Below are 21,891 nucleotides of genomic sequence, written 5' to 3' on the forward strand. Positions count from 1 at the left end.
CATATATAATTCCATTTATATGAACTGTCCAGGGTAGGCAAATACAGAAAGATGGAAAGTTCATTGGTAGCTGTTTAGGTTTGGGTGAGAGTGATAGCGAGTGACAGCTAAAGGGTATGGGTTTTCTTTATGAGGTGATGAAAATGTTCTCAAATGTATTGCAGTGATGATTATACATATGTGTAAATATGTATGAAAAATCATCAAATTGTACACTACAAATGGGTAAATTGCATGGTATGTGAATTATATCTCAATAAAGCTACTATTAAAAAATTACTCGACTAAAAAAACCTAGAACTTTCAGCTCCATCTAAAGAATTTGGAAGTCATCACTCCCATCCCACAGCAACAAAAGAAGCTGAACGAATTGAAAACCAATGACTTTTCTCAGATCCAGCAGAGAAGTGATGTCACAGGGCAAACCATTACTCCAAAATTTGGGGAGACAGGAGAATACAGAGATCCACAGCAAAATCAACAGACCAGGAACAGAAGCCCCTGCAGATAGTAACTGATGGGATCACTTAAATGGTGACAAATTGCTGAAGGTTGAATACAGCTTCGCTTGAGAATTAGAACTTCCAGGAATATCTTCTCATATTTTTAATTCCCAAGCCAATCCATACTCAGCCTGCATCAATTCATCAAAAGTTACCATTTAAGTTCCTATCACTTACTGCCTCCGGGAGAGGGGAAAATGAGGTGTTGCTAATCAGTGGGTATAAAGTTACAGTTACGCAAGATGAATAGATTCTAGATATTTGCTGTACAATATGTGCCTGTAGCTAACAGTACAGTTTGCACAATTAAAAATCCATCAAGAGAATAGAGTTCATGTTAAGTGTTCTTACCACAACAACAAAAAAAAAGAGTTGCCAAGAGTTAACTTTTGAAATATATTTAGAGATACATCTTTTTGGTGAATCTCTTATTCACATATTTTGTCTTAATGTTCATTAAAACCATCATTTTATTAGTTTTCTTTATGTATTAATTCCTGTGTTATACATATTGAAAATATGTTTCCTATTTGATCAAATGCTTTTGAAAAATTTTTAAAAATTCTGTGGGCTCAGTTTTTGTTGGGACCTCCATGCTTTTGTGGGTTTTATCTCTAAGAACCCCAGCAGGTATTCAAAGTGAAGGTCTGAGCAAAACCCCTCCTATTCCAGGCAGATAGAGTGGGGGGGGGGGTGGCAAAAGTTACCTTTTTGAAATACAATCAGAGCTTTTCCATAACAAAAGTCTGTCCTCCGGGAAAACGACTATACCACAGCTTTATCTGACCTGGAGGAAGCACAATTATCCAACTGCAGCTCACTGGGCTTCCTATCTAGAGACACAGAGGAAAAAATGAAATAAAAAAGACTAAGAAATGCTTCTGAAGGTCACAGCTCAGGAACTGAGTCCCACTAAAAACTGAGATACAATCAATAATGACAGTGGGTTACAATCAAGAGACCTGCAAAACACAGGCCCCGTTTAAGTTCGTAGAGAAACACAAACACAACAGGGAAGGAAGCAAACAAGGAAACTAGAGGAAAACGAATCCTCTGTCACATTTGTCTGTGGAAATATTAAACGCAGCTAGCTCTTGGTCCGATTAACATAAAGCTTCACACTAAAGGCTTATTTGCCTTGGTTCCTGTTAAGTGATGCATCACACCCAGCTTTCAACAAAAAATTGCAAAGTGTGTTAAAAGGCAAGAAAAACACCGTCTGGGGAGACAAAGCATCAGAACCAGTCTCAGGTACAACGCAGATTTTGGAATTATCAAAGATTTTTAAAAACTATGACAAACATGTAAAGGACTCTAACAGAAAGAGTAGACAACATGGAACAACAGATGAGTAATGTAAGTAAAAAAGTGTGAAACTCTTAAGAAACAATCAAAGTAAAATCCAAGAAATTAAAAGCATTATAACAGAAAGGAAGAATGTGTGTTTTAATACACTGGACATGGCTAAGGAAAGAATCCGTGATGCTGAGATATAACACTAACTTTCCAAACTGAAACTCAAAATGAAAAAAAAAAAGAATTTTTAAAAAACAAATGCAGTATCCAAGAACTCTGAGGCAATTCAAAAGGTGTAACATATGTATATATAAGAAGAATAGGAGAAGGAGGGGCACCTGGGTGGCTCAGTTGGTTAAGCATCAGACTCTATTTCAGCTCAGGTCATGATCTCATGGTTTGTGAGTTTGACCCCTGCATCAGGCTCCATGTGGAGCCTGCTTCTGATTCTTTCTCTCTTCCTCTCTCTCTGCCCCTTCCCTGCTCTCTCTCTCTCTCAAAATATTTAATAGATAAACTTTTTTAAAAAGGAGAATAGGAGAAGATGAGAGAAAGGAACAAAAGAAATATGTGAAGCGGTGATGTCTGAGAATTTTCTAAAATGAATGACAGACACCAAACCACAGATCCAAGAGGCTTAGAAGACATCAGGCAGAATAAATTACAAAGATCCACACCAAAGATATCATATCCAAACTGTAGAAAACCAAAGGCACAGGGAATATGTTGAAAGGAGCAAGAAGAGTGGGAAAAAAAACTTGGGAAAACATTCACTTATGAAGGAACAAGGAAAAGAATTACATTGAACTTCTTGTTAGAAACCACAAGAGCAAAAAGAGAGCAGAGCAAGATATTTACAACGGTGAAAGAAAAAAAAAAAAAACAAAACCCAACATCGGAAATCTGTATCCAGTAAAACTATTCTTCAAACATGAAGGAGAAATACTTTCCCAGACAAAGGCTGGGAGAATTTGTCACCAGTAGACCTGCCCTATAAGAAAAGGTTAAAACCCTCAGAAAGAGCCTGTGTGTGTGGCTCAGTCAGCTAAATGTCCAACTTGGGCTCAGGTCATGATCTCGCAGTTTGTGGGTTCGCGCCCCGCATCCAACTCTGCGCTGACAGCTTGCTCAGAGCCTGGGCCTGCTTCAGATTCTGTGTCTCTCTTTCTCTCTGCCCCTCCCCCACTCTCTCTCTCTCTCTCTTTCTCTCTCTCAAAAATAAACATTAAAAAAAAAAAAGACCCTCAGAAAGAAGGAAAATGATACAGGTCTGAAGCTTGGATCTACATCAAAAACGGAAAAGTGTAAGGGAAGGAATAAATGAGGGTAATACAAAATCTGTAAGATTTTTCTTATTATTAATATAATAGATAAGTATAAAGCAAAATCATCAACAATAAATACATTAGGTGATTACATTACACAGATAAGTGAAATTAACGTGATAAGCCTCAAGAAAGGTGAAATGGGAATACTCCATTACAAGGTAGCTGCACTACCCATGACATGGAACAGTGAGTTATTTGCAAGTGGGTTTAGTTGTGAATGCATATTGAAAATTCAAGGACAGCTAGCAAAAAAATTTAAAAGTAGAATTAACATGCAAAGAGAGAAGATAAAATAGGATCATATAAAATGTTCAATTGAAATCAGAGAAGGCAGAAAAAGAGGAAACGTAAAAAAAAGAAAAGAACACACACAATGAACAGAAAATGGTATCAAACATGGTAGATATTAATGCAGCTACATCAATAATCCCTTTGTCTCATAGTGGCCTGAATACACCAATTAAAAGATAAGAGACTGTCAGAGTGGATTGAAAAAAACCTCAAGTACATGTTGTCTAGAAGAAACCCATTTTAAACATAAAGACATAGAGAGAGTAAATATAAAAGGGATAGAGAAAAATATACCATACAAACACTAATTAGAAGAAAGCAAGAGTAGCTATATTAATGTCAGACAAAGCGGACTTCAGAGGGCGGAAAATCAAGGGGAATAAAAGGGCATTATATAGTGACAAAGGGGTCAATTCTTTAACACATAACAGTTCATAATGTGCATGCTTTTAACAATACAGCATCAAAAAAACACGTGGTAAAACTAATAGTACCACAAGGAGAAATAGATGAATCAACCATGATAATTGGAGACTTCAACAGCCCTCTATAAATAATTGATAGATGCAGCAGTTAGAAAAGGAATAAGGATAGAGTTGATCTGAACAGCACCATCAATCAAATTGATCTATTCAATATTTACAAAATACTTCATCCAACAACAGTAGAATACACATTCCTCCCAAGTTCACATGGAACATTTACCGAGATAGACTTCATTCTGGGCTAAGAATTAAACCTTACTAAATTTAAAAGAATAAGAATCATACAAAGCACGGTCTCAGCCCATAATGGAATTAAACTAGAAACAATAACAAAGATAGCAGCAAAATCCCCAGAGTTGAATATTACATAACAATGTGCTAAACAACATATGGGTCACAGAGGAAGTCTTAAGAGAAATTTTAATATATGTGAATTAAACAAAAGCTGGAAGCAACCAAGATGTCCCTCAGCAGGTGAACGGATAAACAAATTGTCTAACATCCAGATGAAGATATATTATTCAGTGATAAAAGAAATGAGCTATCAAGCCACTAAAAGATATGAAGACACTTTAAATGCATATTGCTAAATGAAGGAAGACAGTCTGAAAAGACGACAGACTGAATCCAAATATATGATATTCTAGAAAAGGCAAAATAGGGAAGTAATAAAGAGATTAGTAGTTACCAGGAGCTCAGGGTGGGGATGGGGGTTGAATAGGTGACATACTGGAAACTTGAAGGGCAGTAAAACCATTCTGTATGATAATATAATGGTGAACACATCACATTATGCATTTGCGAAAACCCCCAGGACTGTGTAACAGGAAGAGTGAACCTTAATGTAACTTCAGTTAATAATAATGTTCTAATATTGTTTCATTAATTATAACAATTGTACCACACTAATTAATGTCAGATGTTCACAACTGTGGAAATGATTGGGGGTTTGTAGATGGGGGTGGGAATGTGTGGGAATTCTACACATGCTCATTTGTTCAGTAAACTTAACACTGTTCTAAAACACAGTCTATTAATTGACAATAAGGTTTGCATGTGTTGAGTGTGAAAAAAATTGGAGAACCATTGTGAATAAAGACAAGGAGATCAATTAGAAGGCTATTAATTAAGGTTCAGTTAGAGAATGATGGTGGTGGTTTCAAATAAAGTAAGAATAAGAATGGAGCAAAATTGAAAAATTTTAAATACTGTGAGGAGGGGGTCAGAGAGAGAATTTTTAGAAGGGTAGGTGGGAAGAGGTGACAGGTAAGAGGAGACACGTAGATCCCTAAAGATTCTGGTTTAGCAAAACAAATCTTCAGCAATTATCAACACACCACTATTTTACTAGAAAGAAATATCCATGGGTATTATAGATATTCATCTTGCTAAGAACCAACAAATAATGCTGGTAATCTCACTAAAATTAATAGATTTGAACTATTTTAAAGTTTTCTATGGAATTTAAAAGACTTACAGAGACTTAATATTTTATCATTGATGATGGAAGATCCTTAATGCAGAACAGTGTCTAAACCATTTGCCTTGGTAGTCAGACCTTATGAAATATGGGTTTGGATCAGTTCTACTCATTCTTGGCACAGTAGAATTAACTGATATTGATCCCACTAGCAATTTTTTTAAAAAATTAGTATTGATGTTTAGCAATGGTAAGGTAATAGTTACCTGTGATTTCAACATGGGACGTACATTGTGGGGCAGCAGCAACATCTCTTTAAGCTTCATGTCTCTTTTGTCTTTGTTCACACTCCTGTTGTCAAACCTGTGATGAACAGAGGAGAGAAGATTTATTGGTATGTTTTCCTGTCATATAAGACAAGATATACAGAAATGGATGCTTGAAGTACTCATTAATAAGACATGGGTTGTCAGCATTGTATAGCAGTGCAGGCTAAATCCATTATGATTAAGGGCCCTCATCTTAAAATGTAATTTGCACTAAAAGGTAGGCAAACAGCCAAATGCTCATAACCCTACTTGCATTTGAGGGATCTGGAAAAGAAAAGAGATAACATTTTGTTTCAGGTATTCATGTACAGGAAATGCCTAATGTATTTCTCTCTCTCTCTCTCTCTCTCTCTCTCTCTGTGTGTGTGTGTGGGTGTGTGGGTGTGTGTGTGTGTGTGTGTGGGTGGGTGGGTGGGTGTGTGTGTACACTTATGCCTGTACGCAAAGTTAAAAGACCAGTAGAGGTTTATTTGAGCCCCTATTTTTCAGTCAATAAGAACTATGATATTTGGTAAGAAGAGAGTTAATTTTAACCACTATTTTTGGCCTACTGTGAGTAATCCATTGAAACAAATAGGGTACATTTTCCTTGATGACATTTATTTGAAAGTTTTGTTCAAATGATCAAATAAGCCATCTTAGACGTTTACTTGGCTCAGTTTAATCCAACAGTGCTGACTTCATACAAGACATTTCCTGTAAAGGATCAAGTCAAATTCATTCATCTTTGTGGTCAGATTTCTCAACCAGTTAGGACTGCATTCTTCTACATGTAAAGAAAACCCTAGTAAAACTTGGTTTAATTTTGTTCACAGAACAGAGTCCAGAGATAGCAGCCCCAGGCTGTCCAGCAGTTTCATTAGGCCCTGTAATGCCCACATGACCTCTTCATCTGTCCCCCCAACCTTATTACATGGCTTTCCTCTTCCTCGTTGTTGACGCATGGTTACAAGAAGGTGCTTCAGTCTCGAATTCACATTCTAAGAACTAAAAGGCAAAGGCACAAAAAGAATGCATACCAGCTCAAACTGTCTTTTTAAAAATTTGAAAATAGGACAGCAATAGCACTTCCAGAATCCCAATCCAATTGACTTCTATTTACATCTCACCGACTAAGGTTGGGTCACACGACTATCTATAGCTACAAGGCCTCTGTGGAGCTTAGCTTTTTCTCATATAGGCACACTGCTGTCCCAGGGGAACTTGTGGTCAGGGCAGTTAAGTATCAAGGGGAGAACATCTATGGGGTAGACACTCAGCCAGATCTACAGCACTCTTTCCATTTGCATCCCGCTGGCCTCCTTATTCTCATTTTCACATTTTAAAAGCATTCATCTCAATTTCACCTTTCTGAAGACAATGACCCTTTGGGAATAGTTATTTTCTTGTCTCAGTACTTTGGCAAAAACAAAGAACCATTCTTTCAGATGGGAACCAGACGTTCTCTAAAGTAACCAAAATGTTCTATGATCCTATTATAACCAAATATAATAGAAAACAAATTCTAATAGAGCCCAGTGCAGTATTCTACATGTTATAATTGAGCACAAATGTATCCCTAGTCTCTGGCACTATCACTGTATCCCAGACTTGCAGAAAATCTGGGTCCCCTGTAGTCACGATGACTGTAACCTCTTGGACTTTGCCACATTTTTGCTATAGTGGGTAAGCTTTAATACTAATTTTTAGGAAGCCATCCCTCATGTGTATTATAATTTTTGAGAGATATTTTACACACATTTATCCTAATTTTTAGATGTATTCGAACACAAATATAACTTTTTCTCAGCATAGGTAGGAAATACCTCTCACAGGCTTCTCTATTGTTTTCAAACCTATTCCTCAGCTCCAGGCTCTACACATGTTGCCATAAATCCTAGTTAACAAAAGGACTGGTTATGCATTTTACTGCAGAATCAAGGGGATTCTTTCCCTCCCCTCCTCCTCCCTTTCTTCCTTTCTTCCTCCCCTCCTTGTCTCCCTCCCTCCTCTCTCTCTCCTTTCCTTTGTTCATTCTTTCCTTCCTTCCTTTTCTTCCTTCCTTCCTTCCTTCCTTTCTTCTCTCCCTCCCTTCCTTCTCTCCATCCCGTCACCCCTCCCTCCCCCCTTCCTTCCTTCCTTCCTCCCTTCCTTCCTTCCTTCCTTCCTTCCTTCCTTCTAGGGTATCTGATATGGAAAAGCATGAAAGAATTTTGATGATTCTAAGAAACTGAAATTCCATGTGTCACTTAGTGCCAGAACTCTAATGCTAATTTCTAAAGTTCACTTGGAGATTTCATAATCATTGCATCTGATTTTTAATTGTGGCAATTTCTGAAAGGCAATTCATACATACCTAGCACTGTCAAAGAAATAATTTGGATAAAAATACATGATAATACCAACAAGACAACTTTTAAAACTGAAAAAAAGCAAACTTCTCTATTCTGATTCAAGAACTCCATTCTGTAAGAATGAAAGGTAAAATAAAAACAATCTGGTGTCACCATATCCCAGATTAACTAAGCACTGGCTCAGCAAAAGTCAAGAGCATAACAGAGTTTGCCTCTTAAAAAAAATTTAAAAATTATCTAGCTCCCATGTAGTACCCAAATCAGTGGACAGGCTCCCAAAGCAAATGATGGGACTCCTTTCTTAAAACCCTCATTATACTACCATATATACTCATATACTATCCCTACAACCACTGCACCTTCATATTGTACCACTTGCCTTCATGCCTACCTTTGACCAGATACATGGGCTTCCACTGGGTCTCTGACATGCCAAATCATTCCTGATAATGTTTTCTCAGAGAGGATTTTGATGACCACTTCCTCTAAATAAGTATTCTACCTCCCTTAGCCACTTGCTATGCACCACCAGGTTTATTCCCTTCCCTCTCAATATTATCTTCCTTATTTCTTTGTTGACTTATTTCTTCTTTGCCTCTGCACTAGAACACATGTTCAGTGAGGTCAGAGAATCTTTATTTTTATTCGTAAGTGCAACCCTAGGATAGACAACCATGTTTGGTACATGGAAGGTACCTAATAAATATTGGCTGGATTAACCAATTACACCAGAAGGTAGATTTTTTCTTTCTTTTAATTTTTTTTTAATGTTTATTTTTGAGATAGAGAGAGACAGAGCATGAGCAGGGGAGAGGCAAAAGAGAGACATAGAATTGGAAGCAGGCTCCAGGCTCTGAGCTATCAGCACAGAACCCCACGCGGGGCTCGAACTCATCAACTGCAAGATCATGACCTGAGCTGAGGTCGGACGCTCAACCAACTGAGCCACCCAGGCGCCCCTAGATTTTTTTTTCAATAAAAGAAATTACAAGGCTGTAGGTCTTATTTCAGATGAGGAATAACAGGATAATAATCTGTGAAGCCAAAAAACCACACTTGTCTCTCATGGCAGTGTTGGAGACCAGAATAAAAGGGGACCTACCATTGATGTTTGACAAGCAAGCTGGAAAACTAGAAAACTGATCTTAAACATTCTTTCCACAACATGATTCTATAAATCAACTATGCTGTAAGTTTCTTGAGAGGAGGGACTTTGTCTTACTCATTTTTATACTCCCAGTGAAATAACTGGCTCAATTTACTAAACACTATTTTTAAATGTTTATTTTTAATGTTTATTTAGTTTTGAAAGACAGACTGTGAGTGGGGGAGGAGCAGAAAGAGAGGAAGGCACAGAATCTGAAGCAGGCTCCAGGCTGCCAGGATAGAGCCCAACATGGGGCTCAAACTCACAAACTGTGAGATCATGACCTGAGCTGAAGTCAGACGCTTAACTGACTGAGCCACCCAGGTGTCCCTCAAATTTATTAAATAAAAGTCATTTGAACTTAATCAATACTGTCTATAATACTTACTCTCTATGTATCCATCAGGACCTGGTCAGGACAGGGAAGCCACACCAGTAATTTGCACAGAGAATATAGAACTGTTAACTATGCTCGTTCATGATGATAAAATGTGGTTAACAACTGATGGAGGAAAAGAGAATTGTTAAGGTGAACATAGGTAGCAATGCAGGGAACCTCCCTCTGTGCTTTGCCATTGGCAGAACTTAACATTGAGCCACAGGCAAAGAATAAATGTTGTTGAGTCCAGCTCCAACAGCACAATGTAGGACAAAGAAGTGTGGGTTTGGTGCTGAGAAGCAATAAATTAATAACTATCACATTCTCACTCTTCCCAAAAATACTTAAGGCAGCTCTCAAAGGAGCATATCCTTGAGCAACATAAAAAACAAATACATAGGTGAGTAGCTACAGATATTTAAGGATAGGAGAACTAAGGTGCAACCGGAGGTTTTATGAATACACAAGATATATGCTTTAATGGCTGATACTAGTTTTGTACACATTACTGAACTTAATTCTCACAAAATCCTTGCCAGATTGATATTATCCTCAATTTTACAGATGGAGAATCTTCCTGGAGATCATATCACTTTTAAATTGCAGGGCCAAAAATGGTTGCACACCAAAGTTTATCATTTCCATTATATCGAACTACCTCCTTGGGATGTGTGAGGAGTTGAGATAGGATTAAGAAAAAACACATTCAGAATGGAAAGTGCTGCCTTTGCCCTTTATTTTTTCCTTTTTATTGCTCTACTATCTTTCATGCGGAAATTTCCTCACCAATATCCCTAGCACAACGATGTACTAAAACAAGACATGAAGACTCAGCAAGTGCAGTAACAACATATTACATACAGGTGGAACCAGCACACGAACCCCAACACTCTCGGGAGAGTAGTGGAATCTAGTTTTCTCTTTCAAATAAAAAAATGAATCAGAAATTCATAGCTATAGACCTCTCTGTGCTCAAAGCTAAGCTTTCAAACCAGCAAATCAACAATTAATATTTAAAGAAGAAATAAAAGCCAGGTCAGCAGCAAGCATCCTTTAGAAGTCATCATAGAGACTATTTTTATTGACACTTTCATTTTGTTGACCATTTTTATGTACTTTTATTATGGGATACCTTTAGTCATGCACTCAAGAGCATCATTTCCAAACTCCTTTAAGAAAAAGATAAAAATTTCAGGCACCCTGAATATTTTATCAGTGTTCATTAGAAACTAAACAATAATGATGAGTCAATCTTGAGTGTAAGGAGAAAGCAATTGCCCCTGTGTGCAAAGAAAATGCCACACAGGGTTCATCTGAGTAAGAGAGACATTTGTTATGATTGTTGACACTTGCCCAATTTTGTCATTGCTATGAAAAGCTTACGTCCAAAGCAAATTTAGAATTTGTTCTTATCATTGGATTTTTTGTGTAATGTAAAGAGTTTCTAATAAATCTTTTTAAATGGCTTCTGACATCTTTATTGCAATACACAGTGGGCAGGTAATGAACAGATTAAGGTGCACAATTTGACACAAGAAACTACCAAGCAGAGTATCAGGTGTCTCTAAGGTGAGAATGGTGATGAAGAACACAGCAGTGGACTTTGTTCAAAAGTGCAGGTCTGTTAGAAGGAGCAATTAGGCAGATTAAAGGAGATTGTGTATGTAAAGGAGCATGTAAGGGAGTGGTAAATTCTAAGTATAAACCCTCAACCAGTTGAGTCACAAATTTGGGTAAGTGGAGACTTCTGAAACTGTACACAGTTTAGCTTCTTAGAGGGTTGGTTTTTCCTTATTTTATTTTATTTTATTTTATTTTTTATGGGTTTTTTTTTTTTGAAAAAGAGAGAGAGAGAGAGAGAGAGAATGAGCAGGTGAGGGGCAGAGAGGGAGGGAGACACAGAATCCAAAGCAGGCTCCAGGCTCTGAGCTGTCAGCACAGAGCCCGATCTGGGGCTCAAACCCACGAACTGTGAGATCATGACCTGAGCCAAAGTCAGACGCTCAACCAAATGAGGCACCCAGGTGCCACTACTTTTTCCTTATTTTAAATGTAAGAGAAGATACTGCAAGAATAAATGAAAAACTGTTACCAGTGACACATAAATTAGTCTGCCTAACTACAATTTCATTTTTTGTATGTTGTGTTTTTTTTTTTACATCTTTCCAATTACAATGCCCTTAACAATTCTATTTCCTCTTGGCATCATATAATAAATATTTTTCCGTGTTTCATATCAGTGTTCACAATTTAAAAAATAACATTCCATCCTATTGATACATCATCTAATCATTATACCATTTGACTGCAGTTAGTTCACTTCTGTATCTTTATAACTATTAGGCAATTGTATTTTTAAAGAAATTCTAAGATCCAGTGATATTTAAACATTAGTGGAGTGAAAAAGGAAACAGTTGGCAGGTGTAACCTCCTTCTTCCATTGTCTTTGCCATGTTCTCTAACAATACTGGATGAATTCTAAAGAGCCTTCTAAAGACTCTTCTACTCCAAATTTTTTATTGTGGTGAAATACATGTAACATGAAATTTACCACCCCATCCATTTTTAAGTGTGCAATTCAGTGGTATTAAATATACTCATAATGTCCACCATCCATTTCCATAACTTTTTTCATCTTGTAAAGCTGAAACTGTGACCCATCAAAGCAATAACTCCTCATTCCTCCCTCCCCAACCCCTTTCTACTTTCTATCTTTATGATTTTTTTAATGCTTATTCATTTTTTGAAAGAGAGACAGAGTGTGAATGGGGGAGGGACAGAGAGGGAGGGAGACACACACAGAATCTGAAGCAGACTCCAGGTTCTGAGCTGTCAGCACAGAGCCTGATGCAGGGCTCGAACTCATGAACCGTGAAATCATGACCTGAGCCAAAATTGATGCTCAACCAACTGAGCCCAGTGGCCTCAACTATCTTTATGATTTTTTGACTACTCAAAGTACCTCATACAAGTGGAATTATACAGTACTTGTCTTTTTTATGATTGGCTTATTTGTAGAAATGTATTTTTTTTTAAGTTTATTTTGAGAGAGAGAGCATGGCAGGAGGAGAGAGAGCGGGGGAGAGAGAATCCCAAGCAGGCTCCACACTGCCAGCACAGAGCCTGATGAGGGACTCGATCCCACGAACCATGAGATCATGACCTGAGCTGAAACCAAGAGTCGGACACTTAGCCGACTGAGCCACCTATGTACTCCCAGAAATGTGTAATTAAGTACTTTGTCCATTGTAGGAATCAGGTTGTTTTGGTTGTTTATATATTAGATATTAGATATGTATTAATTTTAGATATTAATCCTTTATCAGAATGTGATTTCCGAATATCTTCTTCCATTTTGTGGGTTGCCTTTTTACTGTATTGATAGTGTCTTTCAATGTATAAATTTTTAAATTCTTCCTTAAGTCCAATTTGTCCATTTTTTTCTTTCTTTAACCTATGCTTTTTGGTGTAATATGCAGGAAGGAAATCATTGCCAAATCCAATGTTGTGAAGCACTGCTCTATATTTTCTTTTAAGAGTTTTATAGTTGTAGGTGTTTGATCTATTGTGAGTTAATTTTTGTATACAGTGTAGATAAGGATCCAACTTTATTCTTTTGTTGGTGGATATTCAGTTTTCCAGCACCCTCTGTTTCAGCATCCTTGTCAAAAATCATTTGACCATATATGCAAGGATTTATTCTGAGTTCTTTTCTATCCTGCTGGTCTATGTGTCTGTCTTTATGCCAGTCCCACACTATTTTGACTACTCTTGATTTGTAGTAAGTTTTGATATCAGGTAGTGTGTCTTCTACCTTTGTTCTTTTTCAGTATTGTTTTGGCTATTCTGGCTCTCTTGAGATTCCATGTGAGTTTTAGGATGGGTTTCTCTATTTTTCAAAAAAAAAATCATTGGGACTTTAATAGTGACTACACTGAATCTCTGCATCACTTACAGTATTATTGACATTTTAACAACAGTGTCTTCCAATCCATGAACATGAGATGTGTTTCCATTTATTTATTGCTTCTTTTATTTCTTTCAGCAACATTTTATAGTTTTCATTGTATAAGTCTTTTACCTCCTTGGTTAGGTTTATTCCTAAGTATTTTATTCTTTTTGACACTAGTATAAGTGAAATTATTTTCATAATTTCTTTTGCAGATTGTTAATTACTGGTGAATGATTTTTATGTGGTGACTGCATCCTGCTACTTTGCTGAATTAATTTATTAGTTGTACAGTTTTTTTGCTGAAACCTTTAGAGTTTTCTACATACAAGATCGTATCATCTGCAAACAGAGATCATTTTACTTCATTTCCAATTCGGATGCCTTTTATTTCATCGTCTTGTCCAATTTCTCCAGCTAGATCTTCTCATACTATGTTAATAGAAATAGCAAAAAAGGCCATCCTTGTCTTGTTCCTGATCTTAGAGGAAAAGCTTTTAGTGTTTCACCATTGAATATTATGTTTTCTGTGGGTTTTTCATATATGGCTTTATTCTATTGAGGTAGCATCCTTCTATTCCTAATTTGTTGAGTGTTTTATCGTAAAAATGATGTTGAATTTTTTCTGCATCAATTGAGATGACCGTGTGAATTTTTATTCCTTCATTTTGTTAATGTGGTGTATGTATTACATTGACTATATTTTGTTTCAGATGTTGAATCATCCTTGCATTCAAGAATAAATCACACTTGGTCATGGTATATAATCCTATGCTCCTGAATTCATTTTGCTGGTTGTGTTGTGGATTTCTGCACCAGTGTGCAGAAGGGAATACTGGTCTATCGTTTTCTTGTAGTGTCTTTGTCTGGCTTTGGTATCAAGGTAATGGTGGCCTCATAGAATGAGTTAGAAAGTGTTGGCTCCTCTTCAATTTTTTGGAAAAGTTTGAGAAGTGCTGATGTTAATTCTTTAAATATTTGGTAGAATTCCCCAGTGAAGGCATCAGGTCCAAAGCTTTTCTTTGTTGGATGGTTTTGATTACTGATTCAATCAACTTACTATTATAGATCTATTGAGATTTTCTATTTCTTCATAAATTATTTTGGCAGGTTTTTGAGAATTTGTCTATTTAATCTAGATTATCCAATTTGTTGGCATACATTTGTTCACAGTACTTAGAATCATTCTTATTACTGTAGAATTTTAGTAATTTGAACGTTGACAGTTATTTTCTTAGTTCATCTAGCTAAAGATCTGTCCATTTTGTTGATCTTTTTAAGGAATCAACTTTTGGTTTCACTGAATTTATATCATGTTTTCCATTATCAATTTCACTTATCTCTGTTCTAATATTTATTCTATCCTTCTTCCTGTTATCCTTAGACTTAGTTTGCTTTTCTTTTTCTGGCTCCTTAACTGGCAAAGTTAGAGTGTTGATTTAAGAGCTTTCTTATTTGTTAAAGTAAGCACTTATAGCTATAAATTTCCCATGTAGCACTGCTTTTCCTTGTTCCATAAGTTTGGGGTATGATGCATTTTCATTTTCATTATTCTCTAAATATTTTCCAGTTTCTCTTGTGATTTCTTGTTTAATCCACTGGTTGTTAAGTATGTTATTTGATTTCCACAAATTTGTGAATTTTCAGTTTTATTCCTATTATTATTATCATTATTATTATTATTATCTTCAGCCCATTGTGTTTGGAGAAGCTATTTGGTATGATATCTACCTTTTAAAATCTATTTGAGAATTAATGGGGCAACTGGGCGGCTCAGTCAGTTAAGCGTCTGACTTAGACTCAGGTCATGATCTTGCAGTTCATGAGTTCAAGCCCCACGTCGGGTTCTGCACTGACAGCTCAGAGTCTGGAGCCTGCTTCTGATTCTGTGTCTCCCTCTCTCTGCCCCTCCCCACCCCTCTCTCAAAAATAAACATTAAAAAAAATTTTTTAATCTATTGAGAGTTAGCTTGTAGTCTAACATACGGTTTATCCTCGAAAATGTCCATGTGCACTTGAGAAGAATGTGTATGCTATTGTTGCTGGGTAGGGTGTTCTATGTACATATGTTAGACCTAGTCAGTTTATTATATTGTTTAAGTTCTCTACATCCTTATTTATCTTCTTTCTGCTTGTTCTATCCATTATTGAGAGTAGAGTATTGAAGTCCAATATTATTATAATACTGTCTATTCCTCCCTTCAATTCTGTCAGTTTTGCTTCATATATTTTGATGGTCTATCATTAGGTGTGTAAACATTTATAATGCTATATATTCTTGCTGTACTGGAACTTTTATTAGTATATGCTGTCCTTCTCTATCCTTTGTAACATTTTTGTATTAAAGTCTATTTTGTCAGATAGTAATACAACCACTTCTGCTCTGTTTTGCTTACTGTTTGCATGGGATATCTTTTTCTTTCCTTCCACTTTCAATTTATTTGTGCCTCTGGATCTAAAGTGAGTCTCTTATATGCAACATGTAGTTGGATCATATATTTTTTGATCCATTCTACCAAACTCTATTTCTGACTGAAAACTTTAGTTCCATTTTAAGCACCCACTGGTAAGAAAGGACTTACTTGTGTCATTTTGCTATTTGTTTTCTATCTGCCTTATAGTTCTTTTTGTTCCTCACTTCCCACATCACTATCTTCTTTGGGTTTAGTTGATTTTTTGTAGTAAAATGTTTAAATTCCTTTCTTATTTCCTTTTGTGTACATTCTATAGCTATTTTCTTTGCAGTTACCATGGAGACTTTACTTAACATTGTAAAGTTATAACACTCTAATTTGAATTTTTATCAGCTTAATTTCAATAACATACAAAAACTCTGTTCCTTTAACAGCTCCATCTCTATCCCTTTCAGTTGTGGATGTAATAAAATCACATAAATTGTATTCCCCAAGATGTTAAGGAATAATTCTCTTAATTTCACTAGTCTTGATTTATGGACAAAATATGGAGCTACAAACCAAAGTTACAATAATACTAGTCTTTAGACTAATAATTTGTCCTCTTAAATCAGATAGAAAACAAAATTGGATTTATGTCTATTATTACAATAATACTAACTTTTATAATTGCACATGTATTTGCCTTTTTTGAGATCTTTATTTCTTTGTATGATTTCAAATTACTATCTAGTGTTCTTTTGTTTCACCCTGAAGTACTCTTTTGAGCATTTCTTGAAGGGCAAGTCTAGCAATAATGAACTCCCTCATATTCTGTCTACTCGGTAATGCCTTATTTCTTCCTCACTTTCGAAAAATAGTTGTGCTGCACACAGGATTCTTGGGTGAGTTTCTTCTTTTAGCACTTGAATATATAGGCTTACTGCCTTCTAACCTCCTACTACCTGATGAAAAAATCTGTTGAGGACAATCTTACTGAGGATCCCTTGTATGTGACAAGTCACTTTTCTTTTGCTAATTTCAATATGATCTGTTGTCTTCGGTTTTTGAATGAGTGACTACAATGTGTCTCACTATTGGTCTCTTTGAATTCATCTTACATGGACTTTGTTGAGCTTCTTGGAAGTTTACTCTCATATATTTCATCAACTTTGGGAAGTTTTCAGCCATTATTTCTTCAGATATTCTCTCTGCCCCTTTCTTTCTCCTCTTCTCACACTCCCCTTGATGTTTGGTGTTGTACTGCAGTTCCCTTAGGTTCTGTTCACTTTTCTTCAATCTTCTTTATTTTTGTTCCTTCGACTAGATAATTTCAATTGTCCTATCTTCAAGTTTGCTGACCCTTTCTTCAGACTGCCCAAATTTCATCCCTGTAGTGAGTGTTTCATTTCAGTTATAAAATATAGGCTCCAGAATTTCTTTTTGATTCCTTTTTAATTTCTTTCTAATGTTTTATATCTATCTGTTAACACTTCCATTTGTTCATACATCATTTTCTTGATCTCCACATCTTCTTTAGTTCTTTGGTTATCTTTAAGACAATTGTTTTTAAAGTCTTTGTCTAGTAAATCTATCATCAGGTCTTTTTCAGATACAGTTTCTGCTGACTTAATTTCTTACCTTGAATGGGCCATATTTCCTGTTTCTTTGTATGCCTTGTAATTTTCTTTGTTGTTAAAAACTGGACATTTGAATTTAAGAATGTAGTAACTCTGAAAATTATAATCTCCCTCTTCCCTAGCATTTGCTGAGTTTTTCCTGTTGTTATTTTTTTTACCTTTTTTTTTTTAACTTTTTTGTGCTGTCTCTGTGACATGGGTAAGCCTCAGGGTTAAACTTAGGTCTTCTTGGGTCCTTTCTATACCTTCCCCTTCCCATGGGCATGTGTGGTAACATTCTAATTTCTGCTATACATGCAGTTGCTTTAGAATGTTTCAGTCTTTAGTGTCTGGTTCCCAAATGGGTAAAAAGAGGGATATAGAGGAACCACCTCTTTAAATTCCATGATCAGAAGCAGCACTTAGCAATGAGAATATAGATCCCTGACATTTGAAGGACAAGGTCCTTACTACCCATCCTGGCTCTCACAGTCTGCATACATGCTAATGCAGGGACACAAGTATTGCTGCCTGCCATGGGTCAGAGAAGAGTGTTATGAGTAGCTTCTGCTGAGCTAAGAGCTGAAATTAACAGAAACTAACCTACAATGTACTGTCTAAGGCATCCCTTAACAGGTGCAAGACTTCAATAGACTCCAGATTCCCAAAATGGTTACATCAGACAGATTCTGCCAGTGAAATTGTTGTCTAGGTAGGGAGGCAGATTCCTGATGCTTCTTCTTCTGCCATCTCCCCAGAATCTTCTTTAATACAATCTGAATCACATATTAGGATCTATGAGACACTTGGCTAAATAAGTACAAATCTAGCCACTCTGACAATGATGTAACTCTACAATGAAGATTGAAACCCTGGAGCAAGAACCTTCCTAAGGTATTTCTGTTCGTAGATATTGCTTCATTGCAGTATATGCAACAGTGGCTGAAATTAGCCAGACATCTCAGATGAGCCAAAAACTTTAAAAATAGACAAAATTACACACTTAGAATGGACAGAGTCAGCTTAAGTATCATTATGATATCTTTACTTAACCCCTACAAGGTACAAGATACTGTGTTACATAGCTGGAAATATAAATGGTAGTATAATTCCTTGCCTTAAAGAGTTGTAGAACAGTTAACATCTTTTTGGCAATGTGGTAGAACTCAGTCAGATTCCACCATTTCCATTTCCTCCAGGGTTCAAAGAAAGACCACATTTTCCAGGTTCCCTTGCAGTTAGCTGATGTCATGTAACTGGATACTGATCAAAGCAATTTAAGTGGAAATAGTGTATGCTACTCCTAGGCTAGCCATAAAACAGCCTTTCCAAACTTTCTTACTCTATCTGTTGCTAAACATAAGGTTTCTGGCAGAGTAGTCTACTGAAGGTTTAGAAGATATCAGTACCACAAGATGGAAGGAGACATTACAACATGGAGGCTGCCTACCAAACACCCAATCAAACTATGGCATAACTGTGAAATATTGAGTGTAACCAACTATTATGAGTCAAACACCAAAGGTGGGACAAATCAGGGAAGACTTTATAAAATGAGGTTAAATTTTAATTCATAACCAAGGAAAAGCAGTATTTAAGTAGAAAAGAGGAACCAGGAATTACACACAGGAACCACAAGATGAACTAAGCAAGAGCAGAAATGCTCACAATTTCAAAAAAATTTTAAAAATCACCTTAGTTGAAGATTTCCGTGGGGAGAGCTGGGGTATGAAAATTACTAGAGGTCAGATTATATAAGACATGTGATGGGAGTCCAAGAAGTTGGAACTAATTCCGTAGGCCAGAGACTCACAAATTTTACTGTAAAGAGCCAGAGAAGAAATGTTCTAGATTTTGTGGGTCACATCATCTCTGTTGCAACTACCCAACTCGGCCATTGTAGGCAAATGCAGCCTTAGACAACATACTAATGAATGAGCGTGACTGTATCCTAAAAGAAGTATATTTATGGATACTGGAATTTGAATTTCATATAATTTTCACACATAAGGACACAGTATTTTTAAAAAGTTTTTTGCAGCCATTATACATGTAAAAATGATTATTGGCTCACAGGCCATATAATAACAGACAGAGGGTCAGAGTTGGCATGCAGGCCATAGCACCATGGCTGTTTTCTGAATAGGGTAGCGACTGGAGCACCAGTGGCAATCAGTGTTCTGTACCTTAACCCGGGAGTGTGCAAACAGATATTTTCAGGATGGCAACTTGAGAAAAGGAGAACAAGGAACACAGCCATACCAGTGGATAAGGGCTCAGATTATTTTGTTCCAAGCAGAAAGGAAGAGAAATGTCGATAGAATGAAAGGAGAGTGTCAAGGTTAACTGGAGCATTTTAAGACCAGAAAATTGAAGAAATAATGGTAACAATAACTAGATTAGAGCAGCCCAGAAGGTAAAAGTTAGACCATGTCATCAATTCCTAACCTAACAAAGACAGATTATTCTATTATTAAGATCTCAAGTGACACACATAATCCAGTTTTACAATTATATCTGTGTAGATTTTCCTGTGTGGTCTCTCATAACGTCTCTCAAAAATACCAACATACAGGGGGGAAAAAAAACAGAAACAAAAGCTGGACAACTAGTTATTGACAATATCTGAGGATTTCCATAAACTACACACCTGTGGATAATATTGGTGAGAAATAGGCATTTTACCCACATGTTGCTCTCAGGGCTAAAAAAGAGTAAGAATTTGAACTCACTTTCCCACAAAATATGCCTAATGGCTCAGTGGTGTGCTCAGACAGATAGGTAGACATATAGACATACAGATTAAAAACTGGATTTTTGGGGCGCCTGGGTGGCGCAGTCGGTTGAGCGTCCGACTTCAGCCAGGTCACGATCTCGCGGTCCGTGAGTTCGAGCCCCGCGTCGGGCTCTGGGCGGATGGCTCGGATCCTGGAGCCTGTTTCCGATTCTGTGTCTCCCTCTCTCTCTGCCCCTCCCCCGTTCATGCTCTCTCTCTGTCCCAAAAATAAATGAACGTTGAAAAAAAAAAAAAATTAAAAAAAAAAAAAAAAAACTGGATTTTTGTCCCTCAGTATCAGAAGTTGACAAACCTTTTCTGTATAGACCCAGATAATAAGACTTGATGTTTCAGAGGTCAAAGGTCTTTCTGCAACTAATTGCCTCTGCCATCATCACATGGAAGCAACAATAGACAATACATGGATAATATATGGCCTTTATTTACAAAATCAGATGGTCGCTTATGGTTTGGTGGCTCTGACTTTATGGCATCCCTGGACTTTGTTTTATTTTGCTTTTTTCAAGGAGCTTGAGTAATCTCTCTGTCCCTTAGCATTCCCCAACCATGGCCAATATCATCGTGATCCCGCCTTGTTTAACAGTGCCCATGCTTCAGTTTCACACTACTTTTTACTTTCTCTGGAAGGCCTTCCTTTACCTCATTGTCAAAATAAGATTCCTCATTTCGTGCCGGTTTAGCAGCATATACTTCCCCTCCCACTGCATGCACCCAAATCTCGTGTTTTCGTCAACTATACTGTTAGGCTCCACGAGAGTAAGACTTTTATCTATCTATCCTCAGCACAGGTCAGTATACGATGATGCTCAGTAGATAATCATGCTCAGTGGATACTGGTTAAACATAATTTAGCAAAACTGAATGGAATTGAATTGAAAGAGAACAAAAAGCCAGTTTAAAAGTTAGTACTTAGGAAAAAAAGAACCATTTTGACATAAAATCAAATCAATGATATAATTAAAAATACTTTTAGGAACTGTAAAAATAACAGGGAACAAAATATGCCATGTAAGGAAGGGTCAAATGACCAAAACAAAAAACAAAAAATCTATATATAAACATACTCTGGAAAATACTATATACAGGAATAATAAAAAATATCCCTAAACATATGGAAGGCAAAAAGAAAGCTAAAAATTAGGAAAAATCACAATGTTTTATCATCAAGCTTATTTTACAGTCTCAAATATCAATACACAATATATATCAATAAATATGCATCCTTCAAGAAAAAGTTTATAAATCCAAACTTTTATCTATTTATGTGTAAAAGCAACAAATTGTTTCCAGATAGCCCAGTATCCATATACCTATTCATGCATTTCTTGAAAAAAATTTATATTTTATACAACAATATGCAATCTGGGAACAGAGCAAAAAGTGGAAGTAAAAGTTTAGTAAAGGCCTCATTTTTCCTGAGTGGAACTCAGGAGATATTTCTAAATTTCCATCTTATTTAAATAACCAGAGATGTTTAAGGAAAAAACTTTACAATTTTAAATAAAACCATCAGAATTGTTGAAAATAGTATTCATAACCATCAAATCATTTGGGGAAGTTAAAATAAATAAATTTCATATAGTAAAATTTCAAAAAATAGAAAACATAAAATGATAAAAAAC

General features: G+C 36.4%; 1 long non-coding RNA gene across 2 annotated transcripts in view; it reads right to left on the reverse strand.

Annotated features, from left to right (window-relative positions):
• Window positions 1-5,321: 5,321 nt before the first annotated feature.
• Window positions 5,322-21,891, reverse strand: part of LOC123592839 — a 223,201-nt gene continuing 206,631 nt past the window's right edge. For both annotated transcript variants that reach the window (XR_006709960.1, XR_006709961.1), the window contains exon 6: window positions 5,322-5,686. This is a non-coding gene — a long non-coding RNA (uncharacterized LOC123592839). The remainder of the gene's footprint in view (window positions 5,687-21,891) is intronic.

The sequence above is a fragment of the Leopardus geoffroyi genome, chromosome D4 (genome assembly GCF_018350155.1).
Source record: "Leopardus geoffroyi isolate Oge1 chromosome D4, O.geoffroyi_Oge1_pat1.0, whole genome shotgun sequence".
Taxonomy (NCBI): domain Eukaryota; kingdom Metazoa; phylum Chordata; class Mammalia; order Carnivora; family Felidae; genus Leopardus; species Leopardus geoffroyi.